The sequence below is a fragment of the Pongo pygmaeus genome, chromosome 12 (assembly GCF_028885625.2).
Source record: "Pongo pygmaeus isolate AG05252 chromosome 12, NHGRI_mPonPyg2-v2.0_pri, whole genome shotgun sequence".
NCBI classification, from domain to species: Eukaryota; Metazoa; Chordata; class Mammalia; order Primates; family Hominidae; genus Pongo; species Pongo pygmaeus.
Window position 1 is genome coordinate 85,121,529 of NC_072385.2, and position 25,479 is coordinate 85,147,007.

Sequence of the window (25,479 nt, forward strand, 5' to 3'; positions counted from 1 at the left end):
GCTAGTCCCAGAAAATGGTCATTACATGAACAAAGAAAAGATTTGGAGTTGGGTGGATATTGGGATTTTAGAATTTTGTCCTTATTATCATGACATTTCTATGATGTATCCATGCCATGTTCATGTCACTGCCACAGATGCTATAGAAATTTGCTAAGCAGGTCACTGAGCCACAGTTCCCTCATCTGTAAAATGGTAATATTAGTTTTACCTCATATGTAAATTGCCTCATAAAAGTACTCGATATATGTTAGTTTTCCTTTCTCCTCCTCTGTCCCTACTCTAGCATTTAGAACACCTGCTTTCTCCAGTCAGGAGGAAGCTAAAGAGGCCCAACTCTGGACCTTGGTTTACCATCAAGACAACTTGCTATGAATCTTTTTCTAGAACTGTGTCTCCCTTCTGCCTAACTTATGACCATGCCTCTATTCTGCCCTGGGGATCTGATCATATAATTCCCTGTCTTAGATCCCTGTGCCCAATTCCCTGCTCGGGGATCCTCCTTTGTTATGGGCTTAATGTTTGTGTCCCCACAAAATTCCTATGTTGAAACCTGAATCCCAATGTGATGATATTTAGAGGCGGGGCCATTAGAAGGTAATGAGGTCATGAGTGTAGAGCCCTCATGGATAGGATTAGTACCTGTATAAGAAGAAGCCAGAAGCTGGGCGCGGTGGCTCAGGCCTGTAATCCCAGCACTTTGGGAGGCCGAGGCGGGTGGATTACGATGTCAGGAGATCGAGACCATCCTGGCTAACACGGTGAAACCCTGTCTCTACTAAAAATACAAAAAATTAGCCGGGCGTGGTGGCAGGCGCCTGTAGTCCCAGCCACTCGGGAGGCTGAGGCAGGAGAATGGTGTGAACCTGGGAGGTGGAGCTTGCAATGAGACGAGATCGCGCCACTGCACTCCAGCCTGGGTGACAGAGCGAGACTCCTTCTTAAAAAAAAAAAAAAAAAAAAGGTGGCTCACACCTGTAATCCCAGCACTTTGGGAGGCTGAGGCAGGCGGATCACCTGATGTCAGGAGTTCGAGACCAGCCTGCCCAACATGGTGAAACCCTGTCTCTACTGAAAATACAAAAATTAGCTGGGCGTGGTGGCGCACGCCTGTAATCCCAGCTACTTGGTAGGCTGAGGCAGGAGAATCACTTGAACCCGGGAGGCAGAGGTTGCAGTGAGCCAAGATCACACCACTGCACTCCAGCCTATGTGACAGAGTGAGACTCCATCTCGAAAAAAAAAAAAAAAAAAAAAGAAGAAATAAGGAAGAAGAAGAAGGAAGAAGAAGAAAGAAGAAAGAAGAAAGAAGAAGAAGAAGAAGAAGGAGAAGGAGAAGGAGAAGGAGAGGAAGAAGCCGCCGCCACCGCCACCACCGGAGGACCTAGCTCACTCTCTTTCTGCTATGTGAGGATGTAATGAGAAATCAGCCATCTGCAACCCTCACCAGAACCCAACCATGCTAGTACCCTGATCTTAGACCTCAGCCTCTGGAACTGTAAGAAGTAAATCTCTGTTGCTTATAAGCCACCTAGTCTATGGTATTTCGTGATAGTAGCTCAAACTTGAAGACATTCTTGAAGATACCATCTCTCAAAATGGAGAAAACTTAACAGGTTTGTGGAGAAAATACCCATAGTCAAATGCCTTTGAGAAATCCTTATCAGAAAGGGCTTACAGGTCTCTTCATGGCAATCCTTCCCAGAGCCAGTTACGGGCCTCTAACAGGAGGGAGAAACAGGTGGTTTTCCTTAAGAACCCACGTGGAGGGCAGGCGTGGTGGCTCACACCTGTAATCCCAGCACTTTGGAGGGCTGAAATGGGTGGATCACTTGAGTCAGGAGTTCAAGACCAGCCTGAGCAACATAGTGAGACCTCATCTCTATTAAATTTAAAAAAAAAAAAAATCAGCCAGGCATGGTGGCATGTGGCTGTAGTCCCAGCTACTTAGGAGGCCGAGGTGAGAGAACTGCTTGAACCTGGAAGGTTGAGGCTGCAATGAGCTGAAATCACACCACTGCACTCCAGCCTGGATGACAGAGTGAGACCAGATCTCAAAAACAACAACAACAACAAAACAGACAAACAAAAAAAAAACACATGGAGGGTGTGCCTCAGAACCCTCAGGAGCATGCTGAAGACACAAGAGTCTGAGACTAGGGAACACACAATCCACCTTTACCTCTGGACTTCTCGGCCTTTTGTATTCTGTTGCCCACTGTCTGGTATGACCATGGGTACTGGCTCTGTGCCTATAGCAGCTTCTTTGACTTAGCAGGGTCTTAGCATCACTCAGGACAAGTAAGAGCCGCAGATTCTTTCCCTGGGACACCAGCGGTCTTCGTAGGAGGACATCACTGCCTTTGCTTTCCCAGACAGCAGACCAAAGAGCTTCCACACACACCATGACTGGAATGAGCTCTTGCTTTTGACCTTGGCAAACATGTGAGGGCTTTCTTCCCCAGAGCATCCTCTGGGCATTGAGAATGGCACCTGGCAGCTCTCATCACAGCCCCTCTGACTGTCAACACTCAAGCCTCCCACCCATAGGCCCCAGGACTCTCCTGGCTAAGGTGGGGAAATCAGGGGATTTCCCATGGGAATGGGTCTCTGCAATGCTGCAGGATGCCCAGTGTGCACGCTGCCTAGGGCCATGGGGCCACAGTCTGTCTCCACTCAACCTTACCATGTCACCACTCCTGGTCACCTGCCCTTCACAGGCCTCTGGGAACCCTCCTCAGTTTCCCACTTCAGGGGGCGAAGTCAGTCAGTCTCTCATCTACAATTCGAGTAAGTAGCACTGAACTCTTGGGCTGTTCTCTCTGGGAAAAGTGAGCACCCAGTGTGTTGTTCAACCAAGTGTTGTCCAAGTTATCAAGGAGGAAGCTCCCTTAATGGGGGCTTTCCATGTGCTGGACACAGTGCTGGGGCTCATGGTCTCAACCAGCCATCTGTCTGGCCTATAGATCTGCTCTCCACCCACAGAACCTGTAGGTGGCAAGATGGGCAACTTCTGAGCCGCAATTAAAAGGAGCTCCTCCTTCATAAGCTTCTGTGCTCTAGCCACAGCAAAGGCTCAACCCAAAAAGGCAGAAGAGCACAGAGATTTAGCATCACCGGCTTTCATGCCAAAGTCACCTGGCCTCTCATGGCATTTCTTCTACTTAGCATCTCTGAGGCAGTGTTGCTTCATATCTTTTGGCCTCACTTTCCTCTTCTGTAAAGTGAAAATAAGTAACACCTACTTCACAATGACCAAATAAATTAATGTTAGCAAAATTCCGCATAGTAGGCACTTTAAACAAATGCTTGTCGCAAGTATGGGCAGGGTGTTCAAATCAGCATTCACCATTGCTACAAGCCTAGGATCCCTGAGCAGCAAGGCGGTGCCAAACCTGCAGGCATCCCCACTGAGAGTTCTGAGGTTTCTGAACAACTCTGAATTGGTCTGTCATTCTCAAACAACAGAATATCAAGGTTCAATCCCAGTGTGTTCTGATTTGAAAAATGTGTAAAATGAAAGGAACTAATTAATCAAGCAAGTCAGAACAGCACCTGGAGATGTCAAAACTAACTGGGAAAAAGACTAATCAAAAGTAACATGAGGCCAGGTGCGGTGGCTCACACCTGTAATCCCAGCACTTTGGGAGGCCAAGGTGGGTGGATTACTTAAGGTCAGGAGTTAGAAACAAGCCTGGCCAACGGGGTGAAACCCCGTTTCTACTAAAAATACAAAAATTAGCTGGGTGCGGTGGTGCACACCTGTAGTCCCAGCTACTTGGGAGGCTGAGGCACGAGAATCACTTGAACCCAGGAGGCAGAGGTTGCAGTGAGCTGAGATTGCACCACTTTACTCCAGCCTGGGTGACAGAGTGAGACTCTGTCTCAAAAAAATAAAAAAAAAAAGTAATTTGGGAACTTCATACATGTGGCTGACAACTGAAAGGTGAACACCAGAAAACCTGGGTTTATATTCATTACCCACCACCCAGGACTTAGCATTACTCTGTACCAATGGGTCTCAAACAGGAGCAAGTTAACTCCCCAGGAAACATTTGGCAGTGTCCGGAGACATTTTTCATTGTCACAACTAAGAGTCAGGGATGCTACTAGCGTCTAGTAAGTAGGGGCCAGAGATGCTGCTAAACATTCTACAATGCACAGGGCAGCCCCAAAACAAAGAATTTTCCAGTCCAAAATGTCAAAAGCACGGAGGTCAGTGAGCTGGGATCCACCCTTCTGCATGTGTCTACTTTGTAGATAATGAATCAGAGGCTTCTATCTGATGATTTTCCTGAGGTTCGCACAATCAGAAAATGATGCCATCAGAGTTGAACCCCGTCCATAGCCCCAAATTCTGCACTTTGCCCTATAGTATACTGACTTCTGAGATGGAAAGCAGAAGGGGGAAAGGGCAGATAGAAGAATATTTGTAAAGCCTTGATGGGATTTGGACACCAAATATAATCTAGAAAACAAAGGACAGTGGGGCATCCGGCCCTTGAACTAGTGGAGCCACAGGAGACATGGGACAGGGAGCTGGTTTTATGTCCCTTGGTCAGGTCTGAGGCATGTCCACATGGAAGCCTCATCCAAGAAGCTAGACACAAGAGGCAGTATCCAGAGAGAAAACTAAAGGCTAGCGGTATAGAGTAGAGGTCTTTCAGGGCTAAGTGAGAGCTGAATGCAAGACAGTGGGAAAAGCCCCAGGGCTGGGTCACTTTACAAGAGGAGGAAACGAAAAGGAGAAAATAAGACATACTCAAAAATGCTAAGGTGAAACCAGGAGATGGAGGAGCCCCCAAGGCAGAAAAGTTTCATCATGGGCCCTTGAAGAATAGCAGAGAGCAGAGACAAGGGGAGACTTTGGGGCTTGCTGATTAGGTGGGTGGGGATAAAGTGGGGGCCAATTTCAAGGAGGCTACGCTGCCAGTCTGGAAGCAAGGGAGCACGTGGCCTGCTTGCCCAGCATGGATGCTGGGGCCTGGGGCAGAGGCCTGGATCTTAACCCCCACCCTCTGGCCCAGCTCCTGGGTTTCTGCAGCTGTGCTCACTGCAGCTGTGGAGCTGTGTTGTTTCCTGGGTGGACTGGTTTCTGGCAGCCCTAGCAATTGTTGCCTCTTCATACCCTACCTACCTTCTGTTCTCAGGAGCAGCACAAAGAGAACCCCTGGGCTTCCTACTCTCCAAAAAATGTAGCCCACCCCGGCCTTCAGAAGGAGGCAGACAAGCAGCCTTCGTTCAGGCAAAGACCTGCAAACAAGGCTTGCTTTCAGGGCTGTCTGCTGGCATCTGTGTTCCGTGGGCTCTTCAGTAGAAAGGGCAGGGCACTCAAAGACAAATGAAAAAGGGCATTATCCCTAAGGGGTCCCCAGGGTTGGGCTGGGGTGCAGGACCCTGTGGTCACTAGTTGGTGATGCCTGAATTTTGATTCTGAATTCTCAAAGGAAGCTGGGAAAATGATGTGAGATAAAGTTAGCTGAAGGGCGTTTGGCTCTGATCACACATTTTAAATATGCAAATTTCCTCCTTCTCCTCTCCCCTGCAGGCCCACTGTCCTTCCTGAAGATAAGCAGAAAGTCCTGGAAGTTTAAAGAACTATAAAAAGGATCTCGCTCAGGTCTTAACAGTTCAGTGGGGGGATAAGTGAAACCAATCACTTTGCTATGAAAATTGGTCAAGTAATTTATCTTAATTACCATGTAATTGCTTTTAGTGTTTTGAGAGGAGACAGGTAACTAAATGGCCCAGAAAGGATATTTAATACCCTAAAATGTAATTCCTTCCCACACACTAAACAAGCTGCATTCAGATTGGAATGGCCTGTATGAGAAGTGAAGGACCACCATCTGAATAGAGAGTCACCCAGGATCTCTACCGTTGGATGCTGGGCCTTGGGGAAATGTGGGCCAAAGGTTCTGGTACAAATTCTTGTATCACACATCCCCTGCTTATTCATTCAGCGAAGACCACATCCCCTAAGTGCTGGGTTCTGAGTTAAGCACCATGGAAACTACAGAGGTCTGATTCCCTGGTGGTATGGTAGGAAAAGGGCTTAGAAGTTAGAGAGATTTGTGTTTGAATCCCAGCCCTGCCACTGCCTAGCAGTGACATGGAGCAAGTTACTTCAATTCCCTGAGCCTCTGTCTTCTCAGGTGTGAAACAAGGATAACATTAGTTACATTTATGCTCTGGATGTTTATGTCTCTCAAAATTCATATGCTGAAACTTAATCCCCAATGTGACAGTAGCAAGAGGTGGGCCCTTTGGAAGGTGATTAGGTCATAAGGGCTCTGCCCTTATGAACAGAATTAGTGTCTTTATCAAAGAGGCCCCAGAGAGCTTGTTTGTCCCTTCCACCATCTGAGAACACATAGAAGGTGCCATCTGTGAGGAAAAGGACCTCACTGGAAATCAAGTCCACTGTGGCCTTGATATTGGACTTCCCAGCCTCCAGAACTGTGAGCAAGACATTTCTCTTCTTATAAGCTACTCAATCTAAGCTATTCTTTGTTATAGCAACCTCAAGGGAGTAAGACAGTTACATTAAAGGATTCTTGCACATACTAAATAAAGTAACATCCGTAAAATGCCAGGTACCTGGGGGAGATGTTAAATAGAAGCTCTTGTTACTACAGGTTGAATATCCCTTATCTAAAATGCTTGGGACCAGAAGTATTTCAGATTTCAGATGTTTTCAGATTTTGAAATATTTGTATTATACTTACCAGTTCAGCATCCCTAATCTGAAAATCCAAAATCTGAAATGTCCCAATGAGCATTTCCTTTCAGCCTCCGGTCAGCATTCAAAAAGGTCCTAACTTTCGAGATTTCAGATTTTGGATTAGGGACACTCAACCTGTATAGATGCCTGCTCCTAAGGCTTTTATAACCTGGTAGGAAAGGCCAGAGAAAACAACAAATGAAAGATAAAATGTGCTCATCCTTCTCTGCTAAAGTGCACTGGGAGGTTAGGAATGAACAGTATCACATGCAGCCCTGGCTCAGGAGCAAAGAAGGCTTCATGGGGAAGGGACATCTGCTTGAGTAAAGACATAGGGCAGCAAACCAGCCATTCACCACTATACCCTCTGCTCATGTTTCTGTTGATTTGAGTTATGTGCCAGTTAACACCAGTGTAAAAGAATTTCTCCCATCTGGCTTTATTCACCCCAGTAAGCAGATACAAAATCCAATTACACTCACTAAGATCATAGCTATGGCAGATCTCTTCTCTGGCTGCCTAAACTGGGCCACAAGCCACTGAGCAGAGATTAGCAGTATTGTGTGTGTGCCACAAAATCAAATGCATATTGGTTTGTCTATGGCCAGTCCTAGGCTGTTGCTGACCATCATGCTCACCTGGAAATGTCCACATCACTGTGGACACAGACAAGTACTGCTGAATTACAGATAACATAACAACAGTATGTTTGCTTCTATTCCTCCATGGAATTCCATTGATAAATTTGTGTATAAATATGTAACAACTTGAACAATACTCAAAATAGGGAAAGATTTTTTTCTTTCTCTATTTTGAGACAGACAGAGTTTTGCTCTTGTCACCCAGGCTAGAAGTGCAATGGTGCAGTCTTGGCTCACTGCCACCTCTGCCTCCATGATTCAAGCAATTCTCCTGCCTCAGCCTCCCGAGTAGCTGGGATTACAGGCATGTGCCACCAAGCCCAGCTAATTTTTGTATTTTTGGTAGAGATGGGATTTCTCCATATTGGTCAGGCTGGTCTCGAACTCCTGACCTCAGGTGATCCACCCACCTCAGCCTCCCAAAGTGCTAGGATTACAGGCATGAGCCACCGCACCTGGCAGATTTTTTAAATTCTTTATTAAGGTCCTATATACAAACCAGCTATAGAAGATTGGCATTTACTTTAGTAATGTCTTAGTCTCAAATGCAGACTTCAGCACACAAAAAATAATATTTATGTCTCTAAGTCTATGGGGAGTGTTTGCAAAATACTTGTGAACTTTATTGAATTTCAAAGACTACCAAAGGCTTTAGGAAAAATTTTGCAATTAAAGTTTGAGTAGAAATGCATATGTGGGAGCCAATGACTGGATGTGCCAACTGACCTTCTCAACCTTAGCCTATATGTAAATTTACAGATCTCTAAGTCTCAACCTTGGGCGATTGAGCCCCTGGCAGGCTAACCTCCTTCCTCTCAACTCTGAGTCGAATTTAAAGAAGTAAAAGGCTGGGGGCAATGGCTCACGCCTGTAATCCCAGCACTTTGGGAGGCCAAGGCGGGCAGATAACTTGAGGTCAGGAGTTCGAAACCAGCCTGGCCAATGTGGTGAAACCCCGTCTCTACTAAAAATACAAAAAAATTAGCTGGGTGTGGTTGTGCGTGCCTGTAATCCCAGCTAGTTGGGAGACTGAGGCAGGAGAATTGCTTGAACCGGGGAGGTGGAGGTTGCAGTGAGCCAAGATTGTGTCATTGCCCTCCAGCTTGGGCAACAGAGAGAGACTCTGTCTCAAAAATAAATAAATAGATAAATAAATAAATAAATAAACAAATAAATAAATAAAATAAAGGAGTAACACCCAGCCTCCTCAGGAAGCCCAAGTCATCTCAGGTGCCTCTGCATAGCCCAGCCCAGCAAGGCACACTAGCTCCCAACAGATGCAGCCCAGCAGAACCAGGGGCTCACATCACCTCTAAGGTGATGGCTGGTCTCCACTGGACACCACCCAGGGCTCTGCTCTCTCCCCACACCCATCTCTCCAACAGACTTTGTATTCCTGCTCACAGAACGCAGAAGTCATTTGGGTGAAGTCCCCACAGCTATTTGCCTGGCCTGGGAACCATGAGGCCAGTATTTAGGTTTTCTTCTAACTCTGCTTCTCTCTGCCTTTGTTAGTTGGAACAAGTCACTGCTATCAAGCAGTTTCCAAGGTCCCTTCAAACTCAAACAGTCTATGAGGATCAACTCTTCTAAGAAGGGGTCTACAGCCAGTCATGGTGGCTCACGCCTATAATCCCAGCACTTTGGAAGGCCGAGGCAGGTGCATCACTTGAGATCAAGAGTTCAAGACCAGCCTGGACAACATGACAAAACCGTGTGTCTACTAAAAATACAAAAATTAGCCGGGTGTGGTGGCATGTGCCTGTAATCCAAGCTACTTGGGAGGCTGAGGCAGGATAATCGCTTGATACTGGGAGGCAGAGGTTGCAGTGAGCCGAGAAAGAGAGAGAAAGAGAGAGAAAGGGGGAGGGGGAGGGGGAGGGGAGGGGAGGGGAGGGGAAGGGAAGGGAAGGGAAGGGAAGGGTCTAGAGAGAAGTATGTGCCCCCTGAAGCTGCCTAAACTCTTGAGCCTTCAGGCCAGAGGTTTTCCAAGGCAGAGCAACAATATCTTTCATCCCCTGCTCTTCTGAAATTCCACCAAGAGGAAGACTCTGTTTCCCCTCCTCTTGGATCTGGTGGGCCCTGTCACTGCTCTGACCGTTACCATGTGGGAAACATGATGCTCCGACCATTACAATGTAGCAAACATTTCTGGTCATAGCCCTGAAATGACCCAGAAGCTTCCGTTTCTGACTTGTCAGAGTCTGAGATGCCATGTAAGAAGCCCAGCTACTTTGCTGGATAGAGAAGCCACATGCAGCAGCCACTCCAAGGCACCACCTTGGATGTCCATTTGCCATCAGGCTGCAACTACATGAGAAACCTCAAGCAAGAACCACTCAGCTGAGCCCAGTCAACCCACAGAACCAGAAGAGAAAATATTAAATTGTGATTTTCAACCTCTACATGTTTTCCATGATAAAACATACATAAAATCTACCCTTTTAACCATTTGTAAGTGTACACTTTTATTTAGTTATTATTATTATTTGTTTTTTGAGGTGGAGTCTCGCTCTGTTGCCCAGGCTGGAGTGCAGTGGCGCCATCTTGGCTCACTGCAACCTCCACCTCCCAGGTTCAAGCGATTCCCCTGCCTTGGCCTCCCGAGTAGCTGGGATTACAGGTGCCCACCACCACACCCTGCTAATTTTTTTTGTATATTTAGTAGAGACAGAGTCTCACCATGTTGGCAAGGCTGGTCTTGAACTCCTGACCTCAGGAGATCTGCCCACCTCAGCCTCCCAAAGTGCTGGGATTACAGGCATAAGCCACCACACCCGGCCTGTAAGTGTACACTTTAGTGGCATTAAATACATTCACATTGTTGTGTAACCATCACCACTATCCATCTCTAAAACTTTTTCATCTTTCCAAACTAAAACTCTGCACCCATAAAACACTTACTCCTCATTAATCTTCTCTCCAGCCCCTACAACCATCATTCCACCTTCTGTCTACATGAATTTGTCTGCTGTAAGTACCTCATATAAATGGAATCATACAGTATGTGTCCTCTTGTGTCTGGCTTATTTCGCATAGCATTATGTCTTCAAGGCCCATTCATATAGAAGCTTACATCAATATTTCATTCCTTTTTAAGGCTGAATAATATTCCATTGTATGGACATGCCCCATTTTGTTTATCCATTCATCTGTTGATGAAAACCTCAACATTTTGGAGTAGCTGCTCTGCGGCAACAGATCACTGGAGCAGCAGGCAATGCAGCCACGGAAAGCAGAGCTGGGTTCCCACGGCAGATGTCAGGACCTGGAGAGTCCACCCAAAACACAGGACAGCAGGAACTAACCCTCAGAGTAGGTGAAGTTGGTGACTGACCAGAAATCCAGGTTGGAGCTCCCAACAGCACTTGTCACAGTGGGCTGGGTGTCTCCTCAGGTCTCTAGGCTGGAAGCAACTCCAGCACAGGGAATGATAGGATCTTATTCATGCCTGGGTTCTCTGCCCTGGCATAGGCTGAGAACCTGGAGTCCAGTCAATGTTTGGTAAATGTACCTGACACTTCAGCCAGGTTCTGACTCATCCCAGAGTTTTTTACATGCTCCTTGCAAGGCAAGAGCCATGCCAAGGAAAGTGCAGGAGACTAGCTGCTTCTGGCTAGGAAAGAAAGGGAGAGGAAGCAGCAAAGGACATTCTGTCAGAGAAAAACTCACTGCCAGACAGCTCAGGATCTCCACCAAAGCGCCCCTGCCCCCAGAATCAGGCAGGCAGCCACAGGGGGCAGAGGCTTTACCATCTGAAGGTTAGGAAGGTATCTCGGGCATCAAACTGAGCCAACAGGACAAGGCCAGGGGCAGGGGAAGGGTCAGAGGGGCTTGGCCCTTGGTCATGGCACAGGCCATGGAAAGTAGGGAAGGGTACTTGAACTATGAGCTCAATTGCATACCCCAGCCCTGGGAGCATTGGGGCATTACCGTCACTGCAGGAGGACTCAGATTCGTTGCACTATGTCCCCAAGCCTCTCACCCATAACAAATTTACCCAGGAAACACCCATCTATAGCCCAACCCATTCTCCCTGTTGCAATGTTCCACTTGGCCACATAACTAGGGTGCCTGACACAGGTCAGGACACACCAGAGCATAGATGTTAATTCCAGGTTTAAGAAGAAGTTGTTCTTGATTGGCTTAGAGTGAATGCCACCCAGGTAACAAACCTGCAAATGTACCCCCCTAGATCTAAAATGATCTAAAAGTCGAAATAATAATAACAGTAAATACAGAAACCAGTAAAAGAAAGAAAAAATAGTTACAAAAAAATTTTTTTAAGTAAAAAGAAAAGAAAAAGAGTCAATGCCAACCATATAATTGCTCACTTGGAGGTTGAACAAAAAGGACTCAAGTTGAATTTCAGTTATGTGTTTAGGTTTTCCAGTCCCTAAAGATAAAGTAATGCCTTGAGCAATAACTCTGAAGGTGTTTTCCTCTATTTTCTTCCAGGCATACACCTTGAAATTTAGGAACTGCTTAACATGTAGAAAGCAGCTATAAACATCAGTGAAAGAATTCAGAAGACAGGAACTTTGGACTTTGAGCTAACCAGTTATCATCCTTGAGCCTCAGTTTCCCAATCCATAAAATAGAGAATAATATTATGTATTCCCATGGTTTGGTTATGTGCATTAAAAATAATATATAAGATACATATCTATATATAATATAGATATATATACACACATATATATATTCTCATAAGAAACACTATAAATATGTGGGGTTTTTGTTTTTGTTTTTTTTGAGACAGAGTTTCACTCTTGTTGCCCAGGCTGGAGTGCAATGGTGCAGTCTCAGCTGACTACAACTTCCACCTCCTAGGTTCAAGCAATTCTCCTGCCTCAGGCTCCCAAGTAGCTGGGATTACAGGCATGCACCACCATGCCCAGCTAATTTTTTTATTTAGTAGAGAGAGGGTTTCACCATGTTGATCAGGCTGGTCTCAAACTCCTGACCTCAGGTGATCCACCCCCCTCAGCCTCTCAAAGTGCTGGGATTACAAGCATGAGCCACCGCGCCCAGTATATAAATATGTTTGAGATATATTTATATTCACTGAGTGCTTGTTGATAGCTGCTGAATAAATGACTGAATAACCTAAGATTCTGACAAGACTCCCATGTGGTGAGAGCAAGTCTTGCTCCACACTTCAGAATCCCCAACTAGAGCATCTACTAGATCCAAGAAGTCACCTCACTGCCCAGGGGGCCACTGCCCTGCTGTCCCATGTCTTAACAACTGGTTTCCCAAGCCAGCACTCTTCCCTCCTGTCTGGACTTATATTCTCCCAACCTTCAGCTCTCTCAGCTGGAGCTGGCCTGATCTTGAGGATAAGAGTCGGCCCCAGCACCCCACCCACCCCCAGCCAAGTTCCTACCTCCAAACCTGGAACTAGGCTGCTTTTTCTTTTCTCTTTTTTTTTTTTTTTTTTTTTTTTTGAGATGGAGTCACTCTGTCATCCAGGCTGGAGTGCAGTGACACGATCTTGGCTTGCTGCAACCTCTGCCCCCTGAGTTCAAGCCATTCTCCTGCCTCAGCTTCCCAAGTAGCTGAGACTACAGGAGTCCACCACCACGCCCGGGGAATTTTTGTATTTTTAGTAGAGAAGGGGTTTCACCATGTTGGCCAGGCTGGTCTCGAACTCCTGACCTCGGGTGATCCACCCTTCTTGGCCTCCAAAAGTGCTGAGATTACAGGCGTGAGCCACCGCGCCTGGCCTAGGATGCGTCTTGAACCACTGACAAACCAGAACCCTAGGTCTGTCCTCAGGGCCCCCACACCTTTGATACCAGATGGAAACAACTCATTCATTCCCTTTCCCTGGTTTTCTGATGCATAGCTCCATGGAAGGTTTGTGGACCAGCAACCTCCTCTACCCACCCCAGGCCTGGACTCCATCCTTGACCTTTACTTACAAAAGGAGGCTCCTGTGGGTTCTTCTACCTTAAGGTGCTTCAGGGAGCATCATATAAGGTGATGGACTTGAAAGTTTCTTTGAAAAATAGGAAGCACTTGATAAATTCTACTGCTCTTGTTACTCTTTTTAGTTTACTTCAGTGTGGTCTTACTGAGTCTGTGGAGGCCTGGGATTGTTTCCCGGATAAATTCTTTTGGTACAATGACCACACAGAGGGAAAACAGCTTGCTGCTCTTTGTGACTCCAGTGCTATTAGCAAATGCACTGTGATCTCCAAGACAGAGGCTGTGAGGGAAGTCAAGAAATGTGGGTTCCGGGCTCATTGACTCTGCCAGTAAATTAAGCAAGTCACTAACTTCTCTGGGCATTTTTCTTCATGTGCACAAAGGAGCTTAGAAGCCGCCCACATTCCTATTCACTCGGATACCAAGAGGGCTAAGAGTTTGAAAAGAAAAACACTGTGCAGTAAAAATGTTGTAGTATTCAGTGGGCATGGAGGGTTTAGAAAGAAGAGATAAAAAAGAAAAATGAGGCTGGGCATGGTGGCTCACGCCTGTAATCCCAGCACTTTGGGAGGGTGAGGCAGGCAGATCACCTGAGGTCAGTAGTTCAAGACCAGCCTGGGCAATATGGTGAAACCCCCATATCTACTAAAAATGCAAAAATTAGGCAGGCATGCTGGTGCACGCCTGTAATCCCAGTTACTCTGGAGACTGGGGCTTGAGAATCACTTGAACCCGAGAGGTGGAGGCTTCAGTGAGCCGAGATCATGCCACTGCACTCCAGCCTGGGCAACAGAGGGAGACCTGTCTCAAGAAAAAAAAAGAAAAATGAAAGAAGAAAAGAAACAAACGACAGAGAAAGCAAGCATTTGGGGTAAAGTATGAGGCTCTTGAGAAAGAAAGAATGGAATGCCATGGAAGTTCCCAGTACAGAGCCTCAGAGTCAGTGTCTAGATCACATTTACCCCAGGGTCCCCAGCAGACAAAAGTGGAATGGAAGGAAAGGAAGTCTTCCATCACCTGAGGTGGCATAAGCATGTACCAGAAGCAGCCGAGGCTCAATGCTATGTGCTTTTACAGCTCAGCTCAGAGCGAGAAAATAGATGAGGAAATAATAAATGAAGTCCACTACCTGTAAAAATCGTGTCATGTCCCTAGAAAGGCCCTGGCCAAGCCACATCCTGGCACATGAGGTCCCATTCAAGGAGCTCCACTTCAAGGGGGACATTCAAAGACTAAAGAGTTACCAAAGGCTGGTCACCAGGACATCAGGACATGCTGAGATCATTTCACAAAAGGAAGGGCTATGGGATCTGAAAGTGTTTACCTAGACTTGATTTGGTAAGGACATGAGAAGCAGAAAAAAACTTTAAAACGCATCTAGCCCAACCCTCACAATTCAGAAATCCCTAATACAATGTCCCTGATGAGGAATTACCCTGTGCTGCGTAAACTCTTCCAATGAAGGAGACCTCATTACTGTATAAGTGAGTTCATCTCATTATCATGTAGACAAGATTAAACTTTTCTCCTTCCTATTAACCCCAAATTAACCTCCTCCTGGCTTCTATCTATGCTCCAGGAGACATCTACTAAATCTAAACACTTTTCACTCACCCACCCTTCAGATAACTTGAGACAAACAGCTGGCATTGATGGCTTGCACAGAGATTTCTGGAAGTCTTCCCTGAGAGCAGGGCACATTTTCAGCATATCCCTGAAAGCACACTGCCCAGCCTGCTTCCAAACTTGTTTCCTGGTGATCTCAGGCCAGCTTTGACTCCACACTACCATGGGACACTGACTGCTGTCCCCGCCTCAGGGCTTCTCATCCTGGCCATGCCCCGTAGCTCTGTGTTTGCTTAACAACTAGGTCGTGGCCTCCTGCCTCACTTTAGGCAAACTCTGGTCCATCTCTTGGTCTCATCTTTGCAGCTCTGCCCAGTGCTAAGGGCCTGTCATGAACACGCTCCATAGTGAGGCCTAAAAATCAGAGTCCCAAATTCATGCCACTTAATGTAAAGCACTGGTCATTTGACTTTAAGCCTAATAATGATTGAAGTTAGAATGTTCATTGGGCATTAAATATTATCTTTTCTAACATTTCATTTGAGAGATGAGGAAATAAGAGTCCAGAGAGATCAACTGATTCATTTGGAGTAACATAGCTGAGAAGATAAACATGAGCTCTAATCTTATTTTCCAGCCCCATATTCTTTATACTGTAGTTAAACGGAAGTAAGGTTACATTATGCCTCTCTTCTGAGTATATTTTGGAGTAAATTTTCCAGTTTGTGTGGATGTGCATTCATTCTTTATTTGACTCAACAGAAACTCACTAAGCACCTACTATGTGCTTTGTAAATATTCTTGGTAAGATTTGAAGTAAGCTGCCCATTGGGACCTATGTCTTGGTGTGTGTTCATGCAGTGTGGTGAAAGGTGTGTGTGAATTGATTCTTGTATGGCCAGGCACAGCAGCTCATACCTGTAATCCCCGCACTTTGGGAGGCCAGAGCAGGAGGATTGCTTGAGGCCAGGAGTTTGAGACCAGACTGGGCAACATAGCAAGACCCCCCATCTCTAAAAATAATAATTCTTCCATGCATTCATTCAACAGCAATAGCAATAACTGAGAATTCTTAAAACTATGCTATACACTGCTGCAAGTAAAAACACAACATAGTCCTTTAGCTTAGGGCATTTTCTGTCTAGGAGACAATTCTGAAGTACTTTGTTTATGTGATAAAGCCAAATCCAGTGTTCTGTGGGACGCAAAGCCAGATGCCTAATCAAGATTGGCAGGAACGATGGTGGCAAGTGTCCATAACTGTGATGGGGGGACAAAGCTGCAGGTCCTGGAGAACTCCAAAGACCTCACGGAAACATGAGCTTCAGAGCTAAATCTTGAAGGCTGATATGCTCAGGCAGAACAGACTGCGCAGAGCTGAGTGTGTGTGCAATGACAGGGAGGCAGGAGAGAGCCTGACTGCAGGGAGACAGCCAAGCTGGAGCCAGGAGTTAATGCAGGTGACACAGGGAGAGAACTACAGGCAAGTGAGGTCGAAGAAGCCATTCAGTCTCACGATGGAGCTTGATTTTATCCAAAAGACAATGAGGATGCAGTGAAAAGACTTAAAAGAGACAATAAACAGGGTCAAATCAGAATTTTACAAAGAGTGAAGGACAGACCGGAGGATGGCAAGGCCAATGACAAGAATGTCAGATAGGAGGCTATGGCAGGAACTCAGGTAAGACATGAGGGTTGAAACCTGACAACTCTGCCCCTACACATTTATTTTTTAAGTATGAAATATAAGAGAAGAGAAGGAATTGTTTTGCATATACATCTCTCATGGCATGGGGAAATTTCCCCAAAGCTTTGCAGAACTGCAACATCACCCTCATCATTCTCCACAGTGACTTGCTGGCCCCAGAAAGTAATGTCAGCCTTAGCATCATGACAAATTGTGATATGTAGGTACCTGAAACAGAGCAGCTGCTCATTAAGTGGGGGCTGAATGCATGAGCCACATACATCACAAAGGGGTGGAGGTAGAGAAGTCCTAAACAAAGTGAGGTCAGTGCCGGGAAGGACTGAGAAGCAAAGTAACAAATCAGAAGACAAACAGAAAAGTTCCAGGAAGGATAAGGTTAAAGAAACTAGGTGATACATAACCATAGAGAATGAGGAGCACAGGGAGATGAGGAAACCACTAAAGGAATCAGCGCCTGTCTACGGAAGAGATTCTGTGTGTCCGTCTCCAAAGGCAGAGAGTGACGGAGGCAGCCCTCGGAAGAATCATGGAAAGATGGCCCCTCTGGTTAGACAGACAGCAAGCCAGCCGCTAGGGGCAGGAATTTGTAGCAGGGACACGTGTCTGGCCGGGGTCTGTGCGCCCGTGTGTTTGCACACATGTGAGCAGTTAAGTCAGAACATCCAGCAGAGATGGGAATATGTGGGTGCGGAGGAGGCCAATACCGACAAGCAGGGGCTGTTGAAAGCTGGCGAAACCCCATCACATGTGTTATAAAGCCATTCTCACTTGGAGTTTATAGTCAGATGATTGATAAAGATGATGTCAGATGCCTAAAACAACAATTTCCTGCCTTACCGCATAAAAATGTTGACCTAGGCAAGTCCAAGCCTATCAGACAATTCCCAGGAAAGCCTGATCACATTTTTTTAAACAAGGTAATTTTTTCTGAAAATCAGGAGCACCTGACCACCAGTGTTCTATTGAGAATGACCTCAATTAGGCACCTTCTGCTGAAGCCAAGACTAACAAGAGTCACCGGGATTTTCACAAAATGTATAAGGCTCTGCCTCAAGCCACAAATGAGCAACAGGCCTGGAGCTGCACTAGGAGGGATTCCTGGTTGCAAAGGATTGAGATTAAAATTTTTCTCTATGTTCGTGTTAACATTAAACTGAGGCCAACAAAAACAAGGTTTGTAGCATCAAACGTTATGGCCAGGCTCAGTGGCTCACGCCTGTAATCCCAGCACTTTGGGAGGCCAAGGCAGGTGGATCACTTGAGGTCAGGAGTTCAAGACAAGCCTGGCCAGCATGGTGAAACCCCCGTTTCTACTAAAAATACAAAAACTAGCCAGGCATGGTGGTGGGTGCCTGTAATCCCAGCTACTCGGGAGGCTGAAGCAGGAGGATCGCCTGAACCCGGGAGGCAGAGGTTGCAGTGAGCCAAGATCATGCCATTTCATTCCAGCCTAAGCAACAGAGCAAGACTCCGTCTCAAAACAAAAAACAAAAAACGAAAACAAACCAAAAAAACTTATGGCCTTATCATCCCTCCAAACTGTCCCTGAATATGAGTTACCATAAGCTAGGAAGAAAATATTCAAAGGCATAAACAGAGGCCAATGTGTCAGCCCTTTCTCTGAATTTCTGGGCCATAGCTGTTTTAAATTAGATCATCAATGCTCAATTTCTCATGAAACTCCTGACTTAGCTCTGCAATGGAAAAGCTATTTTTGTGCTCTGAGCCACAGATATTTACATGAAGGCAAATCCATAATTCCAATTATGTTTTATTTTCAAGATAGTCTTTTCCTCTATTTAAGAAGTCATGATCAGAAGTCTAGAGAGACACATACACACACACACAAAATCCAGAGAAGAAAAAAAAGAATAGTCATAGCTATCATCATTATTATTATTTCTGATGAGACACTTGCAAAAAGCAACATGCTCTGAGCCAAATACAGATTCCACAGGGCCCAGATAAATGACTGTTGTAAAACAGGCAGATTTTAGGTCTTGTAAAATTCTCAAAAAAAACCTTCAGTTCTTCTATCTCCTCCAGCCACCCCTTTGTTGATTCCCTACACCCACCTACACCTCCATCACTTGGGGACTTCATGATCCCTCCTGGGAAAACCTAGTCCCAGAAGTGGATCCAGCTTATATTTACATGTTACATAGTCTCTCTGGGGTCTTTTCATTTAAAACGTTATCATTGTCCGGAGCGGTGGCTCACGCCTGTAATCCCAAAACTTTGGGGGGCCGAGGCAGGTGGATCACCTGAGGCCAGGAGTTCAAAACCAGCCTGGTCGACATGGAGAAACCCCATCTCTACTAAAAATACAAACATTAGCTAGGTGTGGTGGTATATGCCTATAGTCCCAGCTACTTGGGAGGCTGAGGCAGGAAAATTGCTTGAACCCAGGAGGCAAAGGTTGCAGTGAGCTGAGATCCCACCACTGCACTCCAGCCTGGGTGATAGAGCAAGACTCCATCTCAAAAAAAAAAAAAAAAAAAGGTTATCTTTAAAAATGAAATAAAGAGTTTTTATCCCCTAAAAGGCAGGAGCATCAACAAATAAGGCAAAGAGATATTTCTGGTTAAGACGGACATGGTTCTTAAGTAACAACATAGCTACTCTATAGAAAGATCCAGCAATAGGCTGGGAGGGCTATAACAGCTGGTACAGAAGCAAAATAAACTGGCTGTCCAAAAAGTTTCAGGAAATTCACCCAAAATAAATCTAAATTGATTACCAAAAAAATCAAGATATGGCCGGGTGCAATGGTTCACACATGTAATCCCAGCACTTTGGAAGGCCGAGGCAGGCAGATCACCTGACGTCAGGAGTTTGAGATCAGCCTGGCCAACATGGTGAAACCCCATCTCTACTAGAAATACAAAAATTAGCTGGGCATGGTAGCAGGTGCCTGTAATCCCAGCTACTCAGGAGGCTGAGGCAGGAGAATCACTTAAACCCAGGAAGCAGAGGTTACAGTGAGTGGAGGTCATGCCACTGCATTCCAGCCTGGGCAACAAAGTGAGACTCTGTCTCAAAAAAAAAAAAAAAAAAAAAAAAATCAAGATATTAGGAGTAACCATGGCCACTCCCCAAAAGTGTCTCTGATTAGACATTCTCTTTTTTTTGAGACAGAGTCTCACTCTGTTGCCCAGGCTGGAGTGCATTGGTGCGATATTGGCTCACTGCAACCTCCACCTCCCAGGCTCAAGCAATCCTTGTGCCTCAGCCTCCTGAGTAGCTGGGATTACACGCGTGCGCCACCACGTCTGGCTAATTTTTGTATTTTTGTACAGATAGGGTTTTGCTATGTTGGCCAGGCTGGTCTTGAACTCCTGGCCTCAAGTGATCCACCCACTTCGGCCTCCCAAGCTGGAATTATAGGCTTGAGCCACCACGCCTAGCCTGATTAGACCTCCTGAAGCACAATTCTACTTTGAAAGAATAAGAGTAGGAGAGTGGAGATAATGGGAGGAAACTAACATTTGTGAGCATTAACATAATGCTTATAAGGTTATATTATTTCCAGTTATCTCATTTGATCTTCAGAACAACCTTTTGAGGTGGATTTTGTTATTACTGTTTTATAAAGAAGACAATTTAGACTCAGAGGTGTTAAGTAACTTGCCAAAGGCCACATATCTAATTAGTGGCAAAGCTTGGATTCAAACCCAGATCTACTTGACTCCAAAGCCCATTTCTTTCCCATTGTCACTGATAGAGGGACACTGATAAAGCTCTTAAAAGGGCCAGAGAAGAAGGCCAAGGACTATGGAGAAAATATCTTCGTGTAGACTGCTTTCAGCATTATAAATAGGCTCCACTGATATTGATCAACATTCCCGGAGATGGAATCAGCCACAAGTAAAGAATCAATTGCTCAGTGTAAACCTCTGCACTGTTAGAGACACACGTACACATGCATGCCCAGCAGAAACAGAACATCATCTTCATATCCAAGGACAACAGGAACTTTTCCACATGTTTTTTCTTTTCAACATAGATGTGAGTTAAAATGCTAGTTGAGTATGAGGTTTTGATCTACTATAGAGAATCTAAAGGACAGCATTTAGGGACTGGAGCAGCATGGTTGGGAAATTCAGATCTTTTCTAGACTGAAAACATTGGCCAGATGAGAGTGAGACACCACAGTAAGCGTGCAGGGTTCCAGATGGTGGCAGTGGCACACGGTATTATTTATTCAGACCTCTTCTCTGCCGCATTCTCTTAGTAGCAGGAGATTTCACATGCAGGAGCCAATGTATATGTATTTACTTTGCTGTACTGTTTTTTTGTGTGGTTTTTTTTTTTTTTTTTTTTTTTGAGATGAAGTTTCACTCTTGCCACCCAGGACGGAGTGCAATGGTACAATCTCGGCTCACTATAACCTCCATCTCCTAGGTTCAAGTGATTCTCCTGCCTCAGCCTCCCAAGTAGCTGGGACTACAGGCGTGCACCACCATGCCCGACTAACTTTGTATTTTTTTTTTTTTTAGTAGAGATGGGGTTTCACCATGTTGGTCAGGCTGGTCTCGAACTCCTGATCTCAAGTGATCCGCCTGCCTCAGCCTCCCAGAGTGCTGGGATTACAGGTGTGAGCCACTGCACCCGGCCGACTTCGCTGTATTCTATTTTACATATAATAAAATAATTTTTTTTTTTTTTTGAGATGGAGTCTCACTCTGTCTCCCAGGCTCACTTCAACCTCCGCCCCAGCCTAGGTTCAAGCGACTCTCCTGCCTCAGCCTCCTGAGTGCTGGGATTATAGGCATACAACACCATGCCCAGCTAATTTTTGTATTTTTAGTAGAGACAGGGTTTCACCATGTTGGCCAGGCTGGTCTTGAACTCCCCAACCTCAAGCGATCTGCCCGCCTCAGCCTCCCAAAGTTCAGGGATTACAGGCATGAGCCACTGTGCCCGGCCCAAAATAAACTTTTAAATTAGGAGTTAAGAACCTCAGTCAGTATGACGGATTGGGTAGAAATATCCCTCTGTATAGGAAAAACTCTCTAACCATGTTTTTTCTCCACTCTCACACCATAATAATCACCAACACAGAAGAAGACTTCTTATGACCAAATGTGTGGGGGCTTTTTCCAAATACACCAAGGAACAGACACCAGCTGGGTGTCCTCTAATGAACTATCTACTCTGAGATAGTGTCAGATCCCATAGGCTGAGGGCTCAGTTCCCAAGACTGCCCCTCCCCACATGCCAGTCACAAGTCTGAGCCTCAGGAACTTCTGACTGACCCCCTTCAAGTTGAGGCTCAAGAGCGCCGTCTTTGGGTTCAGCGAATTTGCTGGAGCAGCTCACAGAACTCAGAGAAAGTTACTTAGGTTTACTGGTTTACTATAAAGAATACTGCGAAAGATACAGATGAGGGGATATGTAGGGCAGTATGAGGAAAAGGGCACAGCCCTTCCATGCTCTGCCTGGGTGCACCATCCTCCAGGAACCTCCCTGTGTTCAGCTATTCAGAAGCTTTTATGGAAGCTTCACAAGGTCAGCATTCCTTCCTCCAGGGCATTGGGTGCAACACTCTCACAGGCGGAACATTAGAGTCCTGCCTTGGGGTAAGTGAAAGGAGGGCAGAAGGTCAGAGGGCTGCCTCTGAGGCCTAACACACCCAATATTATAACAATAAAAACTGTAACAAGGGCTGTGGGGTGTTATCAGCCATGAACCATGGACAAAAACTAGTATATATCATAACACCACATCCTCCCATCCAAACACTTCAAAACACTGAACAAAAATATGATAACAAAAATATCATCTAAAACCTAGATAAAGTAGAAATCTCCAGGTACCAGAAATAGAGGGAAGTGGAAGTTAGGTCAATGCATGGAAGCTGAGGCCAAGGGGCTCATAGAGAAATCCACAGCAGCAAGAGGCCTGAATAGCTGGGAGCTGGGGCTTTAATGACCATACATGCAGTGAGGGGGTCCAGGAGATGGTCACCTTACACCATGAGCTGTTAGTGAGGAACTTACAAAAAGCTGGAGGTCATAAAAAGCTGCTCCATATGTGAAATAGGTCTAGAGGAACATCATTTACTAATCTGAGAAAACAGCCAGAAAGCTTGTCATCTGCTTGGGCAAAGAGTAGAAAATGAGTGGCCTATAAAATTTGAAATCAGGCTTGTAGTACATGCAAGAAATAAGGTTAAATGTATACAGTGGCTCACGCCTGTAATCCCAGCACTTTAGAAAGCTGAGGCCCATTGATCGTTTGAGCCCAGGAGCTCAAGACCAGCCTGGGCAACATGGTGAAACCCCGTCTCTACAAAAACACCAAAATTAGCCAGGCGTGGTGGTGCATGCCTGTAGTTCCATCTGCTTGTGGGGGCTGAGGCTGGAGGATGGCTTTGAGCCAGGGAGGTCGAGGCTGCAGTGAGCCAGTAAGCCATGATCACACCACTTCATTCCAGTCCAGCCTGGGCAACAGACTGAGACTGTCTCAAAAAAGAAAAAAAAAAAAAAAAAAAAAAGGGCCGGGCAAGGTAGCTCATGCCTGTAATCCCGGCACTCTGGAGGCCAAGGCAGGTGGATCACTTGAGGTTGGGAGTTCAAGACCAGCCTGGCCAACCTGGTGAAACCCCGTCTCTACTAAAAATACAAAAATTAGCCTGGTGTGGTGGCATGCCCCTGTAGTCCCAGCTACTGAGGAGGCTGAGGCAGGAAGATCGCTGGAACCCAGGAGGTAGAGGTTGCAGTAAGCCAAGATCACACCACTGCACTCCAGCCTGGGTGACAGAGCAAGACTCCATCTCCATCTCAAAAAAGAAAACATATATCATAACACCACACATGGGTTAAAACTTGTATGATGTAGCTAAAACAGTGTTTAGAGGTAAATCTATAGATTTAAATAAATTTACTGAAAAACAAAAAGTAAGCTAGGCATGAATTCAAGTAGCTAGAAACAGAAGAAATGTAGATAAAAGTAAAAATAATGAAAAACAAAAAATATAGATAAGAACAAGCTGTTTATTTGAAAAGATTAAGTAGTAGACCTCTATATTAATAAAGAAAAAGAGAGTTGGCACAAATAAACAATATTAAGAATAAAAAAAGGGCAAGGAGTGGTGGCTCATGTCTGTAATCCCAACACTTTCAAAGACTGAGGCAAGAGGACCACTTGAGGACAGGAGTTTCAGACCAGTCTGGTCAACATAGCAAGACCCCATCTCTACAAAAAATACAAAACTTAGCTGGGCATAGTGGTGTGCACCTGTAGTCTCAGCTACTAGGGAGGCTGAGGCAAGAGGATAGCTTGAGCCCAGGAGTTTGAGGCTGCAGTGAGCTATGATGGTGCCGCTGCACTCCAGCAGTGGGTGACAGAGGAAGATCCTGTCTCTAAAAAATAAATAAATAGGCCGAGAGCAGTGGCTCATCCCTATAATCCAAGCATTTTGGGAGGCCGAGGCAGGTGGATCACTTGAGGCCAGAAGTTCGAGACCAGCCTGGCCAACATGGCAAAACTGCATCTCTACAGAAATACAAAAAAAAAATAGCTGGGTGTGGTGGCGCACACCTGTAATCCCAGCAACTCGGGAGGCTGAGGCAACAGAATTGTTTGAACCCTGGAAGTAGAGGTTGCAGTGAGCCGAGATCGCACGACTCACTCCAGCCTGGGCAACAGAGTGAGACTCTGTCTTAAATAAATAAATAAGAAATATAAGCTAGATTCTCAGCACCATAGGAAAGGTAATAAAAAAAAAATTTAAAAACAAAAAAGATAGAGGCAATATTTATAAAACCCTAAGAGAAAATTACGAATAACTATGCTAAGAAGCCTAAGAACACATGAATGGATCATCTAAACTAAATTATCAAAACTGAATCAAGAAGGAATAGAAAACCTAAATTCATCACTAATCATTTATGAAACTGAATCACCAAAAACTTGACCCATATGCCCTTTATAAGTGGTTCTGATGATTTCGTAATGAGTTTTACCAAATTTTAAGAAACAGATAATCTTTATCTCTTACAAACTAGTTAAGAAAAACATATATGCCAGCCAGGCACGGTGGCTCATGCCTATAATCCCAGCACTTTGGGAGGCCAAGGCGGGGGATATCATGAGAGCAGGAGTTCAAGACCATCCTGGCTAACACGGTGAAATTCCATCTCTACTGAAAATACAAAAAATTAGCTGGGCCCACGTGGTGGCGCGTGCCTGTAATCCCAGCTACTAAGGAGGCTGAGGCAGGAGAATTACTTGAACCCGGGAGTTGGAGGTTGCAGTGAGCCAAGATCATGCCACCGCACTCTAGCCTGGGAAACAGAGCAAGACTCCGTCTCAAAAAAAAAAGAAAAAGAAAGACATAATACTTATGATTATAGGGCCAATACAAGCTTGATACCAAACCATATAAGAACAATTTTCTTCTTTTTCCTTTTTTTTTCTTTTTTTTTTTTTTTTTTGAGATGGAGTCTTGCTCTGTCGCCCAGTCTGGAGTGCAGTGGCGCAATCTCAGCACACTGCAATCTCCACCTCCCGGGTTGAAGTGATTTTCGTGCCTCAGCCTCCTGAGTAGCTGGGATTACAGGTGCATTCCACCACGCCCGGCTAATTTTTGGCATTTTTAGTAGAGATAGGGTTTCGCCATGTTGACCAGGCTGGTCTTGAACTCCCGACCTCAGCTGATCCACTCGCCTCAGCCTCCCAAAGTGCTGGGATTACAGGCATGAGCCACCACACCCAGCCAGACCAATATTTTAAAAAGAAAATTCCAGAACAACTTCACTTATGAACATTTGCAAAAATCCAAAGTAAAATACTAGCAACTGATACCCTACAGAATATACCTGTATATGTATATTTATGTACATATGTTTCAACATAATTAATACACTCATTTTATCACAATGTAATATCAAGAAAAAAAG

At 45.4% G+C, this 25,479-nt stretch overlaps 1 protein-coding gene across 8 annotated transcripts in view; it reads right to left on the minus strand.

The window, feature by feature from the left end:
• Positions 1-25,479, minus strand: part of STON1 (stonin 1) — a 65,465-nt gene that overhangs the window by 32,350 nt on the left and 7,636 nt on the right. The window contains exon 1 of one of the 8 annotated variants that reach the window (XM_063649386.1): positions 643-753. The exons of the other annotated variants lie outside the window; for them this stretch is intronic. The gene's annotated coding sequence lies outside the window, so the exon portion shown is untranslated. Of the gene's footprint in view, positions 1-642; positions 754-25,479 lie in introns of those variants that run through there. 8 annotated transcript variants of the gene reach the window in all.